General features: G+C 34.5%; 1 protein-coding gene across 2 annotated transcripts in view; it reads right to left on the bottom strand.

Moving 5' to 3' along the window:
- LOC124404203 (tachykinins) overlaps nt 1-19,621 on the bottom strand; it is a 67,146-nt gene that overhangs the window by 33,060 nt on the left and 14,465 nt on the right. The window contains exon 2 of one of the 2 annotated variants that reach the window (XM_046878152.1): nt 86-125. The exons of the other annotated variant lie outside the window; for it this stretch is intronic. The gene's annotated coding sequence lies outside the window, so the exon portion shown is untranslated. The remainder of the gene's footprint in view (nt 1-85; nt 126-19,621) is intronic. 2 annotated transcript variants of the gene reach the window in all.

The following is a 19,621-nucleotide window of genomic DNA, read 5'->3' as shown; positions in this document are numbered from 1 at the left end:
GGTTTAGCAGAGCGATTTTACCGACAGTTTTGATAGTCGTATTTCGGGATGAGTATAGATAGATATACACGTTTAAGATACTCACCTACAACTGGAACTGGTCTGCTTTCCGAAATGCGGTCTGTCTGAAACAGGTAGAGTAGAAATTTATTTGTCTTTGAGGTTAACGCTGGTTCAGGGGTTCTCAACAACTTTACTTCTAATTTACTTTTTCTTCAGACTCTGCAGAGTTAGAAGTGTTTCGCGTTTTTGAACCGTTCGGAACAACGTTAATGTTTAAAAAAACTTGAACGGTTTTGAGAATACACGAGAGATTGTAAGAAATTTTAGACAGTTTTTCGAAAGAAATCGTAATACTGAGGGATTTTATTTTCTATTGATAAATCGTTATGGAAAATTTTCAGGCCTTAAGTTTCCGAACATTGCCGACTCATTTGTAATAGAGTTCAAGGTAAAAATCAAATGAATCTCTGGAGACGGCACAGATTTTTTTGGGAAATTCTTTTTCTGTAACAAAATCTGAAAAACTCAGAGTTTACATCTTTTTTTACTATTTTTGAATAAGTCTAATCAGAAGTTAAATTCGGACCAATTTCTAAAAACTCTACTTTCTATCACAAGTCTGACGAAATATTACGATTCCTTTTGTTTCAGCGTATTTATTGATGAAAATTCGGAATCCAAGTAAATTCTTTTACATTAATACTACCAAATAAAAATCTGTTCCAATAACTTAGTAGAAACTAGTCCGTAGGAAATTGAAAGAATCTATTAGATTTTTCGTAATCTTGAAGCGATTTGAAACGGAACATCGATATCCAAGATTTTGTTTGAATTCTGATATTTTTCAATTTTGAATTTTCAATACTGAATTGTTATATAGACTCAATAACGCAACTATTCTGTAACAAAATGAAAGAGCATCAATTTTTGGCTCACCACCCGAACACTGAATGTTATCACATAATTTTAAATGGTTTGAAAAAAATTCTTTATAGATTCTTGAATAAAGAAAATTCAGATCCATTTAGATGTATCCAGAATACAGCCATCATTTCAGATATTACCGAGCCCCGAGTTTAGACTCTGATGCTCTAAAATTGCAACATAAGTATAAAAAATCCCACCCCACTTGGCAGATTGCGTTCTACGTGAATGAATTTTGCCGGTTCATTTAAACGAATGAAATATTGATGCGTCACAAATTGCAGGTCGCATAACCTGACTGATTGAAAACGGGAAAAATTAGAATCTAAAAAATCGATGCCTTCGGGAAAAAAGAAAAACCTTAACCTTTGCTTCATGGGTGCAATGGGAAAACGTTAAATGGTGCCTGGAAGCTCGAACAATGTCCTACGTCGTTTCCGGAGAACAAATTTGTGGCAGGTAAAAGGACACGGAATAAAAACCGCAAAGGTCGTCAGGAGCTTCTTTTTAGTCCATTCACTTTCGAACCTTTCATCGACGGTTTGGCTCCGGACTAACTGGAGATCAAAGTGAATCCAGGGACCTATTTTATTCCAACTTTCGACTGGGAAAGGACGATTAAATAATAAAAACGAAGCTGATAGCTGCGATAGCCAGGACCGGAAACCGACCAGCTCTTATAAATCGATACCGCACTTCGGAACCCGGAGAAAAACAATTTAGAAGCCGTTTATCAACCTTTCGAGCGTGCATGCAGCAGCGCTTTGCTTCGGTTGTGAATTCAATCAAGATTCGATTAACCGTGCTCATCGACGTCCAGGTAAAACTAGTCAAGCAATAACCGCGTTATTTCTATTAAGCACATAACCTCTTTCGTCTGTCCAGATTCCGACATTCCAGCGTCGATATGCGAGTGTTTTACCTCAATGTCGGAAATTATTTTTGCCGACGATGAATATCAGAGAAAAATAGTCAGCTAGACAAAAACCTGGTTTTTTTTTTATTATTTTTATTATCAATATAAAAAATAGCTTCATTTTAATATGTTATCGAAATTATTCAAACTTGTCTGACAGTGAAAATAAATTTTTTTTGAGGAATTCCTGAGTCTTTTTCATCAGGATAATCGTGCAATGTGATGAGATGGTACTAGACTGAAAACCTGGCATAACTATTTATTTTTGTCTCTACACGGTTCATGTTTTTTTTTTTCTTTTTCCCTTTATTTTCTGCCTCGTGTCGTGCGAACATTATTCTGATTACTTCTCGAGCTGTTTTCACCTCTCTTGGCATTTGGATTTTTCCATAACTCTAGGAGGAAGTGAAAGATGATGATATGTTCCTGTGACGATTTTTCAAAACATTTTTACTGATGAAACGATTCAAGATTTGACGATGCGGATATCGCTTTTATGAAGCTTGTGGGTGATGTGTTACTTACAACTCTGAATTAATAAACGAGTTGAAAATATTTAACGAGCTTGTTGAACACGTCCGTAAATTTTTATTGTGAATCTAAGTTCTCTAAAATTATGCAAAATTGTTTCGGAATTGCGAAAAATGTACCGAAATAATTGGTTGCAATTTGAATGCTATTTTCCGCATGAAGTTCTCCATTCCGAGTTTTTGCTACAAAATTACAATTTTTAAACTATGACGCGAACAAATGACGTTTCTTCAAATTTAAAAAAAACAGCGTTCTTCGACTATATTTCGTAAATTTCACAAAATCTATCTCTTTCACATTTTTGGGAAAAAATGTTTTCTGAATAAAATGCTTCATCGTAGGAGTGAATTCAAACGAACCTACTAGATTTTCACCGATTTAGAATCGATAAAAAATGAAACATCGTTATGTAAGCTCTTATTTAAAATACGATGCTTTGTTTATTTTCGTATTCCTAAAAAAATCTTTGCAGCTTACATATATAATAACATTATTAATACTCAATATACAACAATTTCGTGATGAAAGTAATAAAACGTATCGTTTTTTGGCGAACCAACATCCTTAACGACACGAATATCAGACTCTGTAGCTCCTGCGCCACGAATGATTAATCAGTTTTGAAATTGCGGTAGATCGACGAAGTGAGAGCTGGCATTTAGCTCAAGAAATTAACCATTTCCCAAACCTCAACAGCGAGTCAAAAGCACACATGCATATCAGCCGGTGGGGCGCATCGATCGGCGAGTAAATGCAGCAAGTTCATTGATCAGTTCACCTGTGGAAACTAACCAATAACTTCTAGCTAAGATTGAAGATTGTAAATCGTGCGTCAAGTTGTGCGCCATGAAGAAGAGGTGCCGTAAAATAATACTTCGTTCGTAGTTTTGTTTCTTTTTCCGTCTGTTTAATAATAAACAAAATTAAATAATAAAGTAAAAAAATTAAAAATAATCAATGAAATTGTGAAACTGGTGGAGTGAAAAAGAAAAAAAAGAAACAAAAAAAAAAACAACATTGTGGCCCTAAGAATATTAAAACGTATTAGATTTTCTGCTTACAATTAAAAAACTGATTCTCATTTTTTTTATCCACAACCACATTTCTCCGTTATGATAAATAATGAAAACAGTAAACGACTAAAAAGTTTCCTCGGTGCACAGAACTCTGAAAGTGAACTGCGTTAAGCACAACAAAGAGATCGAGATTACCAAACGATGATTCTGATAAAAACGAATTTCAAATATTTCCCGCCATTGATCTTGTGACGCCTCACTTAACCTATACGTCATTAACACGCGTCAGTCAGCCTCCGCAAAGCAGCTTCACATAATTCCGAGTTTGAATTGGCACCCAGGAGCCAGCCGTGACTTAGCCAACACCGATTATCTGCCGAAGGTGCAGTTCGAACTGCCAACCTTATTGCAGAAACTAGGTATTAGGTTGGTACATACATAAGCACGAACAGAAGTCAGAACTGTTCAAACCAGCTGACCAACTTTCCCGCGAATTTAGCAATCGTACCAACCAAACGTCCAGTTTTAAACGTTGTGTGTATCATCGGAAGCCCTTTTCACTATAGACTTTCCAAACTTCTGTGATCATTATACATCGCTTATGGAGTGAAACTCGCTGCGCACGTGGAGAAAAATAAATTTGCACATGCAACGGCAGGTGCTTGAATCGAGTTTCCACAGCACATTGCAGCGAACTTTACCCCCCAGAGTGAACCTTCACTCACTTCACTGCACAGGGTGACCACGCGCTAGTCGCACCATTGGGAGCTGAGTTCAGGTGATTGCGAATTTCGCTTGAGTTTCTCGTAGCGACTGTGTCCGGGAGTAATGAGTAAGTGGTGGTAAGAATGCGGTTTTACTCGATCGTGATCCAGGAGAAGGATCTTACTTATTTCAAAACTTATCACGTTCTATTACCAAAGCAACAAAAATAAATGCTGAAAATGAAATTGTCTGGTAAGAGTGGTAGCATTGATTATAATAATAACAAACAATGTAAATTTTTTTGCTTTTCTATCTCACACAAGAATATTTCGACCGAGCCACGAACCTCGCTGCTTTCAATTTTATTTTCCTGTTAGCATGTTGTGGAGTATCACGGATAAAAAGAATTAGATCCATATTAAACCGCCATTTTGATCATTCCAAATATGAAACATTTTTTTACCATCCATTTTTTTTCTCGTTTTCTAACCTCCAATTCAAGCTGTACAGGTCGATTCAACGTCGCGCGTCGCGGGAATTGTATGTCAGTGCGATGGGCAGTGATTCTCAGTTTCAAGAATTACTTTTACGACCCGATAGCCATTGCTTCGTAGATTTTGGTAGAAATCAAACTTGACGATTCCCGCGAATCTCTGCAGTTGTTTGGTTTCTGTGTCGTATTTCGTGTTTGTTTGTGTTTACTCAAGGTACAGACTGGGGTAGCAGGCAAACAGAGACTTATGGAGGGAGATAGGGAGAGCGAGTTAAGCCATCGAGTAAACACGAGGCGACGAAAGAAGATCGAAACGAGATGCGGGGTAGAAAGGATACGGTTATCCGGATTCCGGTACTTCAAACCCACCGCAGATACTCAGAATGTCGATCCGCGCGTTCGGGTCAATTGCAGTCAATCGACGCGATGTTGTCCGACAACAATTCTGGGGAAAATTGTTTTTCGAATCTTTGAGTATTTTTCACGAACCTGCTCAATATTTGAATGAAAAAATGTTATGTGGAACATAAAAGATGAGTCTATTTTCTCAGATCAAAACTTAGCGAAATGAGATAAAAAAAAATTTTTACAACCCAGTCTTTTTCAGTTTTCGCCTTGAAAATTAAATTTTTCGATGTTTTCACTATCGTTGATCCCAGAATATTGATGAAAAAATGTATTTTGATATTTATTCAAAATATTCTTTCATAAGCATTAATTTCAGATTTCTTTATCCCCATTTTGGAAAAAAATTCTTTCAACTGCTTACCAACAATGTAAATATACGTTTTATCCAAAGTCCATCCCAATAATTTTTATAACGTGGCTACATTGTCAAAAAATATTTACAAAAACGCCTGAACATAGACTCGTGCTAGAAAATGAAGTTGTGAAAGAAGGATGAGTTTTTTTTATAAACTGGTCAAATTTTCGGCACCGACTCGACTCTGTCAGAAATCTCATCGTTAATCAGAAAAACAAAAACGTTTTTTAGATTTTTAAAATCCTCTTCAAGATCCTTTTTTCCAAAACAAATTTTTTTAAGCCGTCTTCACTTGACGGGCCGTGTATAACACACAAAAAGGCAACACGCAGTATCCAGTATAAACTAAGCCGTTAAAACAAGGCTGTAAAACACAAAGCACAATCTCGGTTCGTAGCTACACGTTAAATACGTGATGAAAGTGTATAAAACCTCATGCGTACAACGTGTACAGATTTGATAGGTAGTGAAGGGCAGTAAAGTCTTGTGCAACAGGATTGATTAGCGTCAAATTATTCGATCATGAAAGTCACATTCTAGACATAAGCATGACAAATTAAATTAAACACTAGATTAATTAAGTAGATTGCAATATCAATTCTACTTTCCTTGTATCTAATATTTTTGCAAAAAATTTTTTTTGTCACTAGAATAAACCGAAATTTTGTTCAAACTTTGTTTTCCCTACTGATAACCATGAAATGAAAATTCTCCAAGAACGAAGAGAAGAAAAAAAAAACAACTTAGAGGTATAAAAAAAATATTTTACAAACTCTCAGCCTTAATGATTTTGTGTATTTTGGTTGGCTTTGCATGAAATTCCCCGTTGTTTAATCGCAGTTTTATAATGTTCACCGAACGATATTTTGTATATTAATTAACATTTTGGGCTCAGCATGAGTTTCTTCTTCTACGCACATTTAATAAACCTGACGTAAAGTTTTCATGCTTACGATCAATGGATTAACCAACGAGGATTAATTCCCATGTCCAAAGTTATTTTACTTAAATTCAGACCTTTCGGTTTAACGACGCGTATTAACGTAACTAATCTTCAAGATTCTACACGGATTCCAAGTCCATCACGTTTCGTTTCAACACCTTTCGTTATTATCATTCTTATAATTTATAATTTCTGCGGCAAGTGACTTTACGTGCTTTAATCATTCATAATGAATTCATGTCTCGTTCTGTGTATCGCAGATGTTTCTATGTGTCTCAAAAAACCGGAGGAATAACGAGTTTAGGGTAATAATTTTTACTGCGTTATCATAATCCTTAATTGTTTTCGTTAAAATTAGAAAGAATAAATAAGCAAGAATAACAATAATAATAATAATAATAAAAAAAATAAGAACAAACAGCGGAGGACTATAACACAAAATATTACAACGCTAAATTTTAACGGGAGAAAATTAAACCGAATAATAAAGTCGAGAACTCGACGAGTCACTCATTCTGAAAATTTTTTTTATGTGTATATGTATACACACGCTTGACGCTTTACAGTCTTTAGGGATTTGCGAATGAAATAAATTGTGCAAATTCGTGACCGAAACAGAAACCGGGTTTTCCCAACTAATTCCAGAACATCGTTGTTGTAAGACTCAAGTCTCGAGTCAGTAAAATTTCATCAACTTTTTCTGCACGTTTTAATCTTAGCACCCGCGACGTCAAATCGTGTCTTTTTCAATTAGCAAGGAAACCTTGGATTGCTTGCAGAATTTTCTTCGCGATATCATTCTAAATCCCAGAAAAGAACTTCACCAGAGATGGAAAGACGAGAAAAAAGAGAGTACCAACGTAATATTGAAATAAATTGTGAACCGTTATAGATTCGAAGCAGCCGTTTCATGGAAGCTTCTGTGAAGATTTCTTCAATCCCGCTACAGCGGAAACAGTTCTCGTCTTGCTCGATCAGCAATATTGATAACCGTAATGGATTTTAGCGATGTAATTTACCGGAAGCAACGAATTAAAATAACCCGTTTCAGGTTGAACCTTCAATTTTTTAAATTCAGTTAATCTCGATCACAAAGTTAAATTATTATGCGGAAAAAACTTAATTTTTTCTTTTAAATTAATTTGTAAAAAGAAAACGATTTATTAATTATTTTATCAGAATATTAGGTTATATAAAATAATGGTGATGAGTTTTTCGAAAATGCAAACCAATTGTGTACAACGAATTAATTTTTTCTCACTGGCGTGAAAATAATTCTTGACCTTTCTTCTTCTGAAGGTTTCTTGTTTACGCAGCCAATCAAGCTACGGATTTTCGGTTTTATTCGCGATGCTTAACGTGTTTAATCTCGGGTGCCTTTGCTCTTGACTGAATTTCATCATCGCTGCGTTAACTGCTCGCAAAATGATCATTACCCGCGAAACGTCTTTTCCCTGAAATTATTCGTTATTGCAATACGTCATGTGGAGTGGGGGTCAAAACTTGGAAGGGTCAATATTGCGAATGGCCGATACATCGGAATTTCGAACGTGTGAAAATAAAATAACGAAAGATAAATTGTTTCAGGTCTTGATCTTCGAACGTCTCACGTGATTTCGAACAGCAGGATTTTCTCCATACTTTGATGTAAGTTGATTCCTCCGTTTATACAAAATCTTTCATATTTATAGAACAAAAAGAATGAATGCTAATTTTTTAAGTCCGTCAATTTATAAAATTCTAAGCATTGCATAAGAATTTGAAATATTTATTAACACTTGTTTCATGAAATCTTATTAATAGTTGAAAATCAATTAAAAAAGCTTGACGTTGCACTAATCATACCTGATATCACACAAACAGTGAAAATTTTTCGAAAAATTGACTCTCACAGAAAATTGGCAAAACATTATTATTCGCCAGTTTCACTTCCTCTATATTTTCTAAATGAACCAATGAAAGTGTAACAGTCTAGGTAGAAATTTTCTTTTCTTTCATACATTAAAATTCCTTTCACTCTTACGATACAAAATTTTCTTCCAAATTACTAGAAACTTTGACACTCGTAATGAGGGTTTTCTCTAGTATATCCCAAGTTTTTTATTGGTTAAAATTGAAGAAAAATCTGTCGAAAAGCTTGTCGAAAAAAATTATCACAATACGTTTGAAGTGGGTAGGAAAGTCTAGCTTTGGATACAGTGTCGGTAAATGTCGGTATGGGAATCTGTATTCTGAATCGGCCTTCAGCGTCTGTCTACTTTTCGACAGTTTTCTACCTAATAGCAGCGGTGAATTTCGGCACGAGTGTTCACTCGACTTTTTCCAGAGGGTTTGATTCTAAGCTGAAATGTTTGTTCGATCGGAATTATACATATCGGGGGGGGGGGGGGGGGGAGAGTTCGAAATGCATTTTCGGGGTAAAGCTGCTCTCTGCAGGCATTTTATTTGCATACAGGCGGGTGGGTGTAACGTGGATACGTGTACACACTCGGAGTTCGGTTATTTGGGAAGTAATTATCCACTTCAAGTTTGCGATTTAAATGGTAATTCAACTCGGCACTGCGAGTGGCAGCGCCGGGATTCCCAGGTCAAGATTCGGAGGGTCAAACAGCGGAAAAAGGTCTCGAGGTGTGGTCTAGAGAACTCGAAAGACAATTCTGAGAGATGAAGAAAGAATAAGAAAGTTTCACTCTTTCTCTCGCTTAAAGAAAATTCTTAAAATTTGTCATTTTTTTCAAAAGCATTCCTCCAAAATGTACAATATATTCTTTCGGACAGCTGTGAGAAAAATTATTTTGTATTATTTTCCATGAAGTTCGAGTTTTTGGAATATATTTTCAATTTTACTGGGAAAGAAAATTCTTCAAAAATTTGTTTTTTAATTGACTCCATAAAAATTGATGTACGTATTTTTGAAAACTTATCAGAAATTATTATAATTTGAAATAAACCCGGAACTCACTTTCCGATTGAATACTTAAAAGTTTTTAGAACTATTGGAAACTAATTTTTGCAGCTGCTCGTGACTTTCCGGCCTCCATAGTCGACCGAAAACTCTTTCGGTCGTACTTTTATGCTCAACTTCAAAGGATTTGAATGCCTCTGTATCCACCGAACACGCGCGTGCATGTATGTGTATAATATTCTCTGGAATAAGATCACCTCGCCAGAGAAATATCGCGGTCCGAGAGCTTCCGAGCTGGGTTCAATTTTGGATTATAGTCTGAATTTATAGTGTCTGCAACGATAGGATCAAATTGACGGAGAAACGACTTTGCTTCGATAGAATATAGTACGTGTTTCGTGTGAATCTTTTATCCTTTCCTTAATCCGCTTGAATTTCACTATTCAATTTCATCAAAGTATTGCGTAGATCGGAATCGGAATTCGGTCAGAAACTTGTGGGTTAAAATCGTAACTGCAGCTTCTGCTGGCGTCGTCTTTCACAAAAATAGCAAAGCGATGTTGCTCATTTTCGGGTTCAATCATTTCTTTTGTTGCAGACTTACTCGGTTTTTATTTCATTATTATTATTATTATTATTATTATTATTATTGTACGTCTTCTGTTTCGTATAATTTATTTATATTTTCTACAAAATTACTAAAGTATTTTGTTTCCCTGATAAAAACGTAACGACTGTTTAAGAGTTCAAGAAAAATTTCAAAACCAAGATCCAACCGTCGAAGTAAAATAAAAAAATTTTGCAACTCTCGCTTGTAACTTTCCTTTTATTATTTTTCTTATTTTTATTACAAGCGTTAATCTTTTATTCCATTTCTTTTACTTGCCTCTTTGCAACAACTGTACGCCGCAAGCTTTAGTTTCGAATCGATACGATAATTATACAATTAGTTGGCGGTGGACCGCACGCGATACTCAGTCCTGAATTCTGACAGGTGAAATTATTATCGGGCAACAATTCGTTGGTCAAGCATCTCCTTAAGTCATACCAAAGTGAAAAATAATATATTTTCCAAAACCCATCAGCTATAAATACACATACAGTATTTAAATTCTTAATGTTCGATTAAAGAATTCTCTAAAAAAACAAATAAATAAGTATTTTTTAGAAATAGTGGAAGAATGCATCACCATAATTAGACAAAAACGTAATTCCGATGAATGAATTTTACTATCAAAATCCCTCAGCAGTTTATCGCGCACAAGTAAGAACCAAAACAAATCGTTTTTGACTTTCTACATATTCAATGACATATTTGTCAAAATTTTACTTAATTTAACTGCACAACTTTAACACAACAACTCGACGAAGTTATTTCAGAATAGAACTGAAGCAGAATTTTACGTTAAATCGTAAATAAAGAGATGAATGAGTAAATGTACTTGTAGGTTAATTTATTGCCTAGAAAGACGGGGAAAAATATTGTACGGCAAAAGAAAACATCCGAGGTGGCACGATATAACTTGTAGCTGTAGGGCTAAGGTTCTTGAGCTTTTTCTTACTCCAACCACGTGCAGTCGGAGAAATTAGAAAAATAACGAGCGTCGAGATAGACGGTCATACATATATGGAGTGTTCCAGCTCAGCTCGACTCATAACACTTGTAAGAAAAATTTCATTTGTTATGGTTACCGGAAAGTTCAAGGAAATTAAGTATCGTTACAACGGTTTAAACCGGAAGTTACAGGTTATTACAGGAAAATGTGATATAAATAGGCATTTAGTCTGATTTTAGATGTCAGTATTATATTTTCTTGTTATTACAACATTGAACTTGTTTCTTGATTTAACGATAGTTTTTTTCACCTCATACTGGCAACAATTACAAAACTCATTTTCATTTTGAACCTTGTTTCTTTTTTTTGGTGTTCGTAAAAAATGGAAATAGTTGAGGCCTAGACCACAAGTGCAAAGTATCCCTCGGTGTACTCAAGTTATAGGTGGACTATCAAACAGCTCTAAAAAGCCAATAAAAATAAGAAAGTAATGTTGCTGAGTGCAGGAAGCTGGCCAGTAACGATTTAACTGTGTGTGTGTGTTTTTTTTTCTCTTTTGTAGTCGTAGCAATTGAGATAACACAATCTTTTCAGATTTTTCCCAATTTCCGTGCCTAAATGGTGATGTTTTCAATTTTCGTTTCTTGAGGAGTTTGGATTTTTTGTAACAACTATGAATCCGAAGCCTCAGTGATCCGGACGAAAAGTTATACATGCAAAATTGTCGGCTCTCGACAAGCGAACTCTCTGAAGAAAAAGGATGGAAAATTTCTCAAAAACTCAATTGTCGAAAAAAACTCTTTTTAAACGTCAGAAATCTTTTGAACTGTTCTCTAGACACTTTCGCTTTGTTTTTAAATTATATAAAAGTATTTGAAGTACCTCTGATTCGCGTTAAGTGCCACATTGAAACCATCCAAAATGAACGACAAAATAAAAATGAAATCATATTTCAGACGATTACAATGACAAAAATAAATCTTGTGATCAAAGTTTAACTTTTTTTCGTTACTTTCGTCAATAACCATCATGCTAAGCATAATTTCTGCCACTTCAGCTTCTGAATCTGGAAATTGAACCCTTTTCTGGAATAATTTCGTCACTTATTATAACCTTCATACCGTTTCTATTGTCTTTTTTTTCCAATGAGACTCCAAAATGCGAATAAAATCTTACATTATTGGAATCATTTTTCAAGTCTTAGTCACTTTTTCTGTTCCTAGTTTACTTTATAGTGCTACCTAAAATCCACCAGATAGCGCATAACGTCCGTGAAATGGCGAATGTCAGTTGTTTATATTTCGTCGTCATAGCAACGCTGCTGACGCAACAAATAAAAAACAAATGCGAAGCACTGTAACACGGCAAAAACTCATTGCAGACGTGATACGTCGTAAATTCATCCATTCGTAGACTGTTGATATCCATTTTTGTAACGAAGAACGAAAACTGTCAATCATGTTCAGACTAGTCTCAGGAATAATTGGAATTAGGTGCTGTAATCAGTCTTTATCGACTGAGTTATCACTTATTTATACTATTATGAAAATCTGCGTATCAATGATTTTCCTTAAAAGTATTCCTGCAGTAAGTGATAATTAAATTACGTTTATATATTTCTTCATTTCTTCATTTCTCAGCATTATTCTAGCGTGTAAAGAAACTTTATTTGGATATGTATTTGACTTCGCCATTGCATGTCGCATTCCGCTGATTGTCGGTAAAGATTGACGATAGCATCCTCTTAACCTTTAATTCACGCTAGGACGTCCAGCGTCCCACCTTTTTTATTTATTAAACTACTTTTTTGCTAACAAATGGTCCTTGAAATATTTCTGGAGCTAAAAAAAACAAAGTTTATTAACTTATTGCAAAAATAGCACGTGTAAACAAATGGTCGAATTTCGTACTTTTTCACGAAAAAAAGGATTTTCTGCTAAGCTACCATGAAAATCTGAATGCCATTTTTTACAACAACTTAATACACACCAAAACATTTGACAGAATTTTTTCAAGATTTTTAGATTTTTTTTTGACTGTCCACCATATTGGATCCGCCATTTTGAAGCTTAGAAGTTCGAGTTTAGATTCGTAATCATCGGACCCAAAAGCCTATGCATGCAAAATTTGAAGTGAATCGCATGTCAGGAAAAATGTATGCACGAAATAGATCCGCCTGCATTTATGCAACTCAAGATACACGTTACCGATCGAGATTGCCTTCAGGCATTGAAAACAATTAATAATGGGGCAAATGTCGATGGGTAAAATGTACATAGTTGCTTCGATTCAAGTGGATTAAATCTATTTTAAATTACTCATGAAATATTTTCACCAAATAATCCGGTATATTGATTGAAGCTTGTGAACATCTGCTTTATTCACCACTTGACCCACAGAGCAAGCAAATTTTTTGAAATTTCCATCGATTTGAGACCAGAGTTTTGCTGAAAGATTTATTTTTCACAAATTTATTTAGACATATTTTTTTTTTTTTTTTTTTTTTGAACATCCAATTACACAGCACGAAAAAAATTCCAAATAAATTCTCACATATTCGGATTGAAGATGTGAAATTTTTTCCCGTCCTGACGCGTTAGTTTAAGCCATATAGTTCGCGAGCAGCAATGCATTTTTCAAAACCTAAAGCACTGTACAAAAAGTTACATAACCTTGAAAAAAAACTACATCAAAAATTTCAACGATTCAAATTCAAGCTTAATCTTGCCCCTTAAGAGTCACTATAGAAAAAAATTACTAATTCTCTTTTCCAAAAAAATTACACGCAATTTTACGAAGGTATAAAAATTGTGGGAAAAACATGTTCTGCATTGTCTCGATATCGAAAATATTTCCTTACTTGAGAGAAGTAAACTAGTGCTAGATAAATTTTCCTCATTCCGTTGGTGAATCAGGAAGTTGTGATATCCCTTAAATTACAATAATTTTTCCAAACTGCAAATCCGTTCCATAATAACAGAATAATTATGATCTAATATTTGACACCGTTGCCAAACGCTTAACCTGCATGTGGTTCATATTCTTGCTGATATTAATTTCGCCAAATTCATCCTTTCTCATTAGCTCGAGACGAAGGGATATTATTACTATATTATTCGGCTTCGGCATCGCTATAAATCAACTCAAATACTTCATTTATAGTGCGTAAATAACAAGTGAAGCACACTAACAACGAGTCTCACGATATGTAAGTTACAGGGTTGCTGACCCAAAAAAAGTTTAATCCTTCGAACAATTTTTTCAATTACATCCATCTTTGATACGAGTAAAATAAAAAAAATTCTAAACAAGTTGTCTAGTTTTAGAAATCACTTCAGAAAAAGTTTTAATTACACGAAATTTCTCAAAAGAACTCATATTCTGTGGGAAACATTATTTTCTATTGGAAAAGCGTCAAAGTGTAAGGGGGGATTGATTCCTGAGGGAAATAAAAAATTTTCAGGAAACAATCCGAATCAACTATTCTGATACGAAGGTGAAAAAATCTGGCTTTAACTGTAAAAGAATATTTTTGATTAAACTAAAATTCCGAAAATTTTTCAAGGGAAACGTCGATGTTTCTGAAAAATCTCTAAAAAAAAAAGATTAGAATTAATCGCAAGGTTTTTAAAATGATTTTACAAAATATTAATAAATTATTAAATTATAAAAAATTAGATAAACTCGTAGAAACTTGCAAGGGTTTCAGAAAATAATTATTTTCTTGGTTTCCAATGAGAGAGGAGACGAGCATATGAGATTATTCAGCTGCATAGACGGGATCGAATTCACCCCACGTCAAACTCAGAAGCTCCATGTAAAAATTTTCAAGAAGCTTAAGGCTTTGAAGGAAGCAGGAAGCAGAATTAGATCCTCTAGCGACGTCGACGCCTTTGAGTTTGATGGATTGCCCGGCATACAAAAGTATTCCCATAAATGTACAAGAATATATTGTGAAGATACACGGAGGCATAGAGTTCATCGAGACGTATCTATAGACGGGTTGAACCGGCACACAAACGGGGCGATAAATCGAGAATTGAAATTTCATACACATCTTGAACGCTCGTAAATAAAGAAAGATCCTCACTCGCGTAAATCCGTCCCACGCATCTCGAACGCTTTGAAATTCTGTTGTGAAAATATCATTGAGGTAACGTAGATGAATAATCCATCAATTTTTTTCCTCTTTTTCTATTCCAAGATATCCTCATGACGTCAGAGTCTCATTGTCGGCGCCATTTTATGTCCACATAACCTAAAATTTTAACTTCAATGGAGGCAAATCGTGATTCTTGGGCTTTCGATTTATGGTTGCATTAATTTGTGTGTTGTTTTTTTCCACCGGATGATGCATGCAAAGTGACAATCCCAACAAAATGTTATTCGAAATTCTGTCGTTAAAATATCGTAGATGAATAATCCATTAATTTTTTTTACTCTTCTATCCTCATGACGTCAGAGTCTCATTGTCGGCGCCATTTTATAACCACATAACCTAAAATTTTAACTTGAATGAAGGCAAATCGTGATTTTTAGGGTTTCGAATTATGGTTGCAATCCCAATAACGTGTTATTTGTTTAATAAATTTAGTTTATCTCATCTAGCCAGCCGCAATATGGATTTATAAACGAACGGTATACATTATATATAATATTATTATTATACCTTCATACGGCACACTGAAGGGATTAAAAGTGCTTCTTAATTAATCTGCAGGATAATCGGAAAGTTTGCGATTAAGATAATTAAAATAATATTGACTCCCGGGCACAATCTTTCTGCTATTAATAAAGGCCAGGCTTCCGGGGATTTTGAAGTGATAATATGCCGTTGCACTTTTATAATCTGCATTACGCGCTGCGTATTAAAATTATTATCGAACAGTTTCGAGGATCAGGTCACGTGATATTATAATTATACAACATACTCGACTCTTTCCAACTTTCGACAAAACAATAATTAAATATAACAATATAGAGAATCGCATTTCATGTAACTAAAAAATCTAACTCAAATTGATAATGTTTTTCGTGTTTGATATTTAAAAAGAAACGAACAAACGGTCCTGTATAAATGTGAAAGCTGATTGCAGCTCGACTTGTCCGTTTCAAATACTGATTGCGAGAGTCGATTCGATAAGAAAACGTCGGATGCGTTTAGAGGGCTTCGTTTTGTTGAGAAGACAGTATTACGTTATATTACCTACTGCAGATACTGCAGAACCTTTGTTATTATTTCTCTTCGAGTTTCTGAACCTGCACGAAATTTCATCTAGATTACATGTAGGAGCGGATTTTGTGGCTGATATCAATTATTGTAGTATGCAGTAAAAATTGATAAACTATAAAGATGAAATGTCGTACTTTGAGTAGATTTTTGAAATCTTTTATCCATTTATTTGAACCGTTATTTTTTTTTTGCAAATTTGAAAAAATTGAAAATCGAAGTGTAAGAAATTCGCGATAGTGCAAACAGATTCAAACAATATTTTATGAGAATCAAAAAATGGCTGTACCGAATTGACGGCTAAAAAAGAGAAAAAATATGTTTCAAATCTGTTGAAAATAAAGTAAAATTCATTATAAATTTAAATCAAAGACATCTGTACACCAGATTTTCAAAAGTTTTGAAAAAAAATTCAAACGAAGAATAGATATTTAGAGAAGCCTTGTTTTTAATTCAAGTACTGTTTATTTTATTATCATGTAAGAGATCTTCGTAGCTGACGAAAGAAATAATTTGATAAATAAAGTTTTGTGGAAATTTTTTTTTTTTTCGTCTTTCTATCTTTTTTCTTCTCAAAACATGTAGGTACAAAAAATGAGTTACAATATGCCAAGATCGATATTTCAAGCTACGTATTTAGCAAAAAGTCGATGAATGGCTAAAATCGAAACCGGTGATTTAAAAAATCCGATAAAATGGATTTTACAGGTCGCACACCTTTTTGATGCGATATCTTGAATAGCGTAAAGGGGTTCGAAAATTGCTAGTAGTCAGAATAATCTGGTGTTCAGTTCAGCAATTTGACGGTAAAGCCCTCATACACCTGATATCCGAACTCCGGTTCGTTGGAGTCGGGATAATCAAAGGGCAGCTTTAACCATGCTCGAGGAACTGTATATATGCGGGAAGGCGGGAAAAGAGAAAAGTTAAAAAGTTTCGAAGAGGGTCAAGCCCAGAGGCGGAAAGGGAGAGGAATAGAGAAAGGAAGAGAGAGAGAGAGAGAAAGAGAGAGAGAAATATCCTCCGGAAGCTAGCGGCTACGTTACGCTTCACGTTTTATATTTAACCCTTGGCAATCTTTAGTTTTTAACAAAAGTGTTTCATTTCTTGCCATTCGTGTTATAAGTCGTAGCAGGAAAATCATAATTACTCTGCTACAGATATCAGGGAAAATTTATTTAGCTTGAGGATGCTGCGCTGAATTAACGGCGAAAAGCTCGCTGATGCTGCTGCTATTGCTGCAGCTGCAGCTGCACAGCGTCAGATTCATCTTAGAAGTAAGAGGAACTATTTTCTGTTACGTAACAACCTGCTACCACGCCGGTGTAATTGGCAGACGTGATGGTAATTGAATTAGGCTCACGATCTACAAACACCGGAGATCCTTCTTCCCTCCGGATTTTCATTCTACGCAGGTCAAAACGACGCTTTCGCAAGACTTGCGACGTAAACGGATGTTCATTCATCCCCTTGCCACCTTAAACTCGCCGTTCATCCGACGGAATATCTGCTGGATATATATATATATATTCATAATTCAAACGCCATCATGAACGCTTTACGTGTTCTAGACGTAAAGTTCAATCCTCGGCTAACCAGGATTAAGGACGTGCACTAGTTCTACCTTTACCAATCGAGCAAACTCGACGTCTGTCTTCTTCTTCGTAAGTTAAATAAACGAACGAACGAACGAAAAGGGATCAGATTTCTACGGTGCATCGCATTTTTTTTTTTTTCTTTTTACCGGAACTCGGGAACGTTACTCGTAACTCGAAAATCGTAAAAAAAAAATTTATGGTTTTTAACCCGTTCAATTTTTTGGGTAAACGTGGAAAAGAGGAAAATTTTTATTTTTGTCAAATTTGAAATAAAAAATCTCTTCGAATTTTCGTCAAAGAATTACTAATAAAATTCAATGATTTTGCAACTTTTATCAATAAAAAAGAAACTGTCCAATATTTTTACTTTTTCAGTTTAGCTACTGAAATGCATCTAATATTTCAAGTTTATTACTAAAAATATTTCTTTTACCGCATTAAATTCGACGACAAGATTTTTCAAGCTCAATGAAAAAAAAAAGTTATTATTTGTGTATAAACTTAATCGGATATTTCCGTCAATCGTTGGGCGGATATTGATTTGATTGAACCACCTTAACCGTTATCAAGTTAAAAATGAAATCGTTTCCTCTCTTCCTGTCTCACTCCGCATTTAGCTGCCTCTCTTCTCTCTCTTTCCTCATAGCGAAATATCAGGGAAATACTGAAGACGCGAACCGACCACCATAACGAAGATTTATAACTCATCATCGCATAATTTAACCGCCAATTCCATTTCGCGTCGACTAGCACAGCTATTAGACGTCAGTGTGCATAGCTGGGATTTAGAAGGCGATAAAATTGTTGGTTCAACGAATGTTTTTTTTTTTTTTTTTTTTTTTTTGTTAATTTTTTTTTTTTTTATTTTCTCTTCAGTTTTGTGAAAAAATTAAACATCGATTTTTACGAATGAAAAATGTTCAAAGTGCCAAAAGAAAAAAGATGAAGGATAAAATCATTGCATAATCGAAACGATCTTGAAACGATCTGAAAACCAAAGAAAGAAAATCGTCAAACGTCTCACGGGAACTTGGATGAATAAAAATGATTGTATATTAGCTGCTCGAAAACTGTTCGACGGTAAAAAAAAAAAAAAAACCAAACCAAACAAACAAAAGATAAGAAATTCGACGTTTGTTCGCGTGGAATTGTTTTTTTTTTCCAAATTCGAAATGATTTTTTATGAAAGTCCGTTAGAATATAGACATTCGCTGCTCAGAAACTTTTCGACGAGTAGAGGAAAAAAAAACAATAAAAACAAGCAAACAAACAAACAAACAAAAGATTTAAAAAAAAAAATTTAAAAAAAAACTGCGTTTGTATAAATAAAGTTACCATCACGTGAAATTGTTTTTTTTTAACCAAATTCGAAATGATTTTTGGTGAAAGTCTGTTGGAATATAGATGGAACGCACCATGTGTATTTGGTGTTGTTTACGAAGACGGTATCTCGAGGTTTAATTAATATCGGAATTGTATATATTATAAAGCTCTGTTCAATGACTCAACGAGGAAATCAGACTCTGAATAATTTTTGAATGTGATATTGTATGAATACCGATTATTATCGTACGATTAATGCCAAGGATACCAAAGAGGAGAAAGCCAGGCGATATTTGCGTGTTTTCCCGTAAACTCGCTATAATTTTCGGAATAATTCAAACGTGTTTATATCATTCGTTGCGTGATATCCTCGGTAAAATTACTTCCATCGAAATTTCCTTACACGAACATTACAGGATTTGAAGTGAAAAGTTTTTCTTTCAAAATTCTTCTTTCTTAATCGTAGATTTTTTTATCTTTTTTATTTTTTCTTCACATTAAAAATTCCACATTTTCATAATATTTCGTAATAATTTGTAACTCTCGTAGGAAATTTTTTCTCTCGTAATTTTTGCGTAAAAAAACAAAAAAAAAAAAAACGAAAAAAAAAAAGAAACAAAAATCGTATTCGCGCGTCTACGGAAATTGGGAAAAATTTTCTTACATTGTTTTTTTTTTTTTGGGAGGGGCGAGGGGGGGATCAGAGTTCATTAAT

The sequence above is a fragment of the Diprion similis genome, chromosome 3, assembly GCF_021155765.1.
Source record: "Diprion similis isolate iyDipSimi1 chromosome 3, iyDipSimi1.1, whole genome shotgun sequence".
Taxonomy (NCBI): domain Eukaryota; kingdom Metazoa; phylum Arthropoda; class Insecta; order Hymenoptera; family Diprionidae; genus Diprion; species Diprion similis.
The sequence above is the reverse complement of the archived record's forward strand: the minus strand, read 5'-3'. Positions and strand labels throughout refer to the sequence as shown.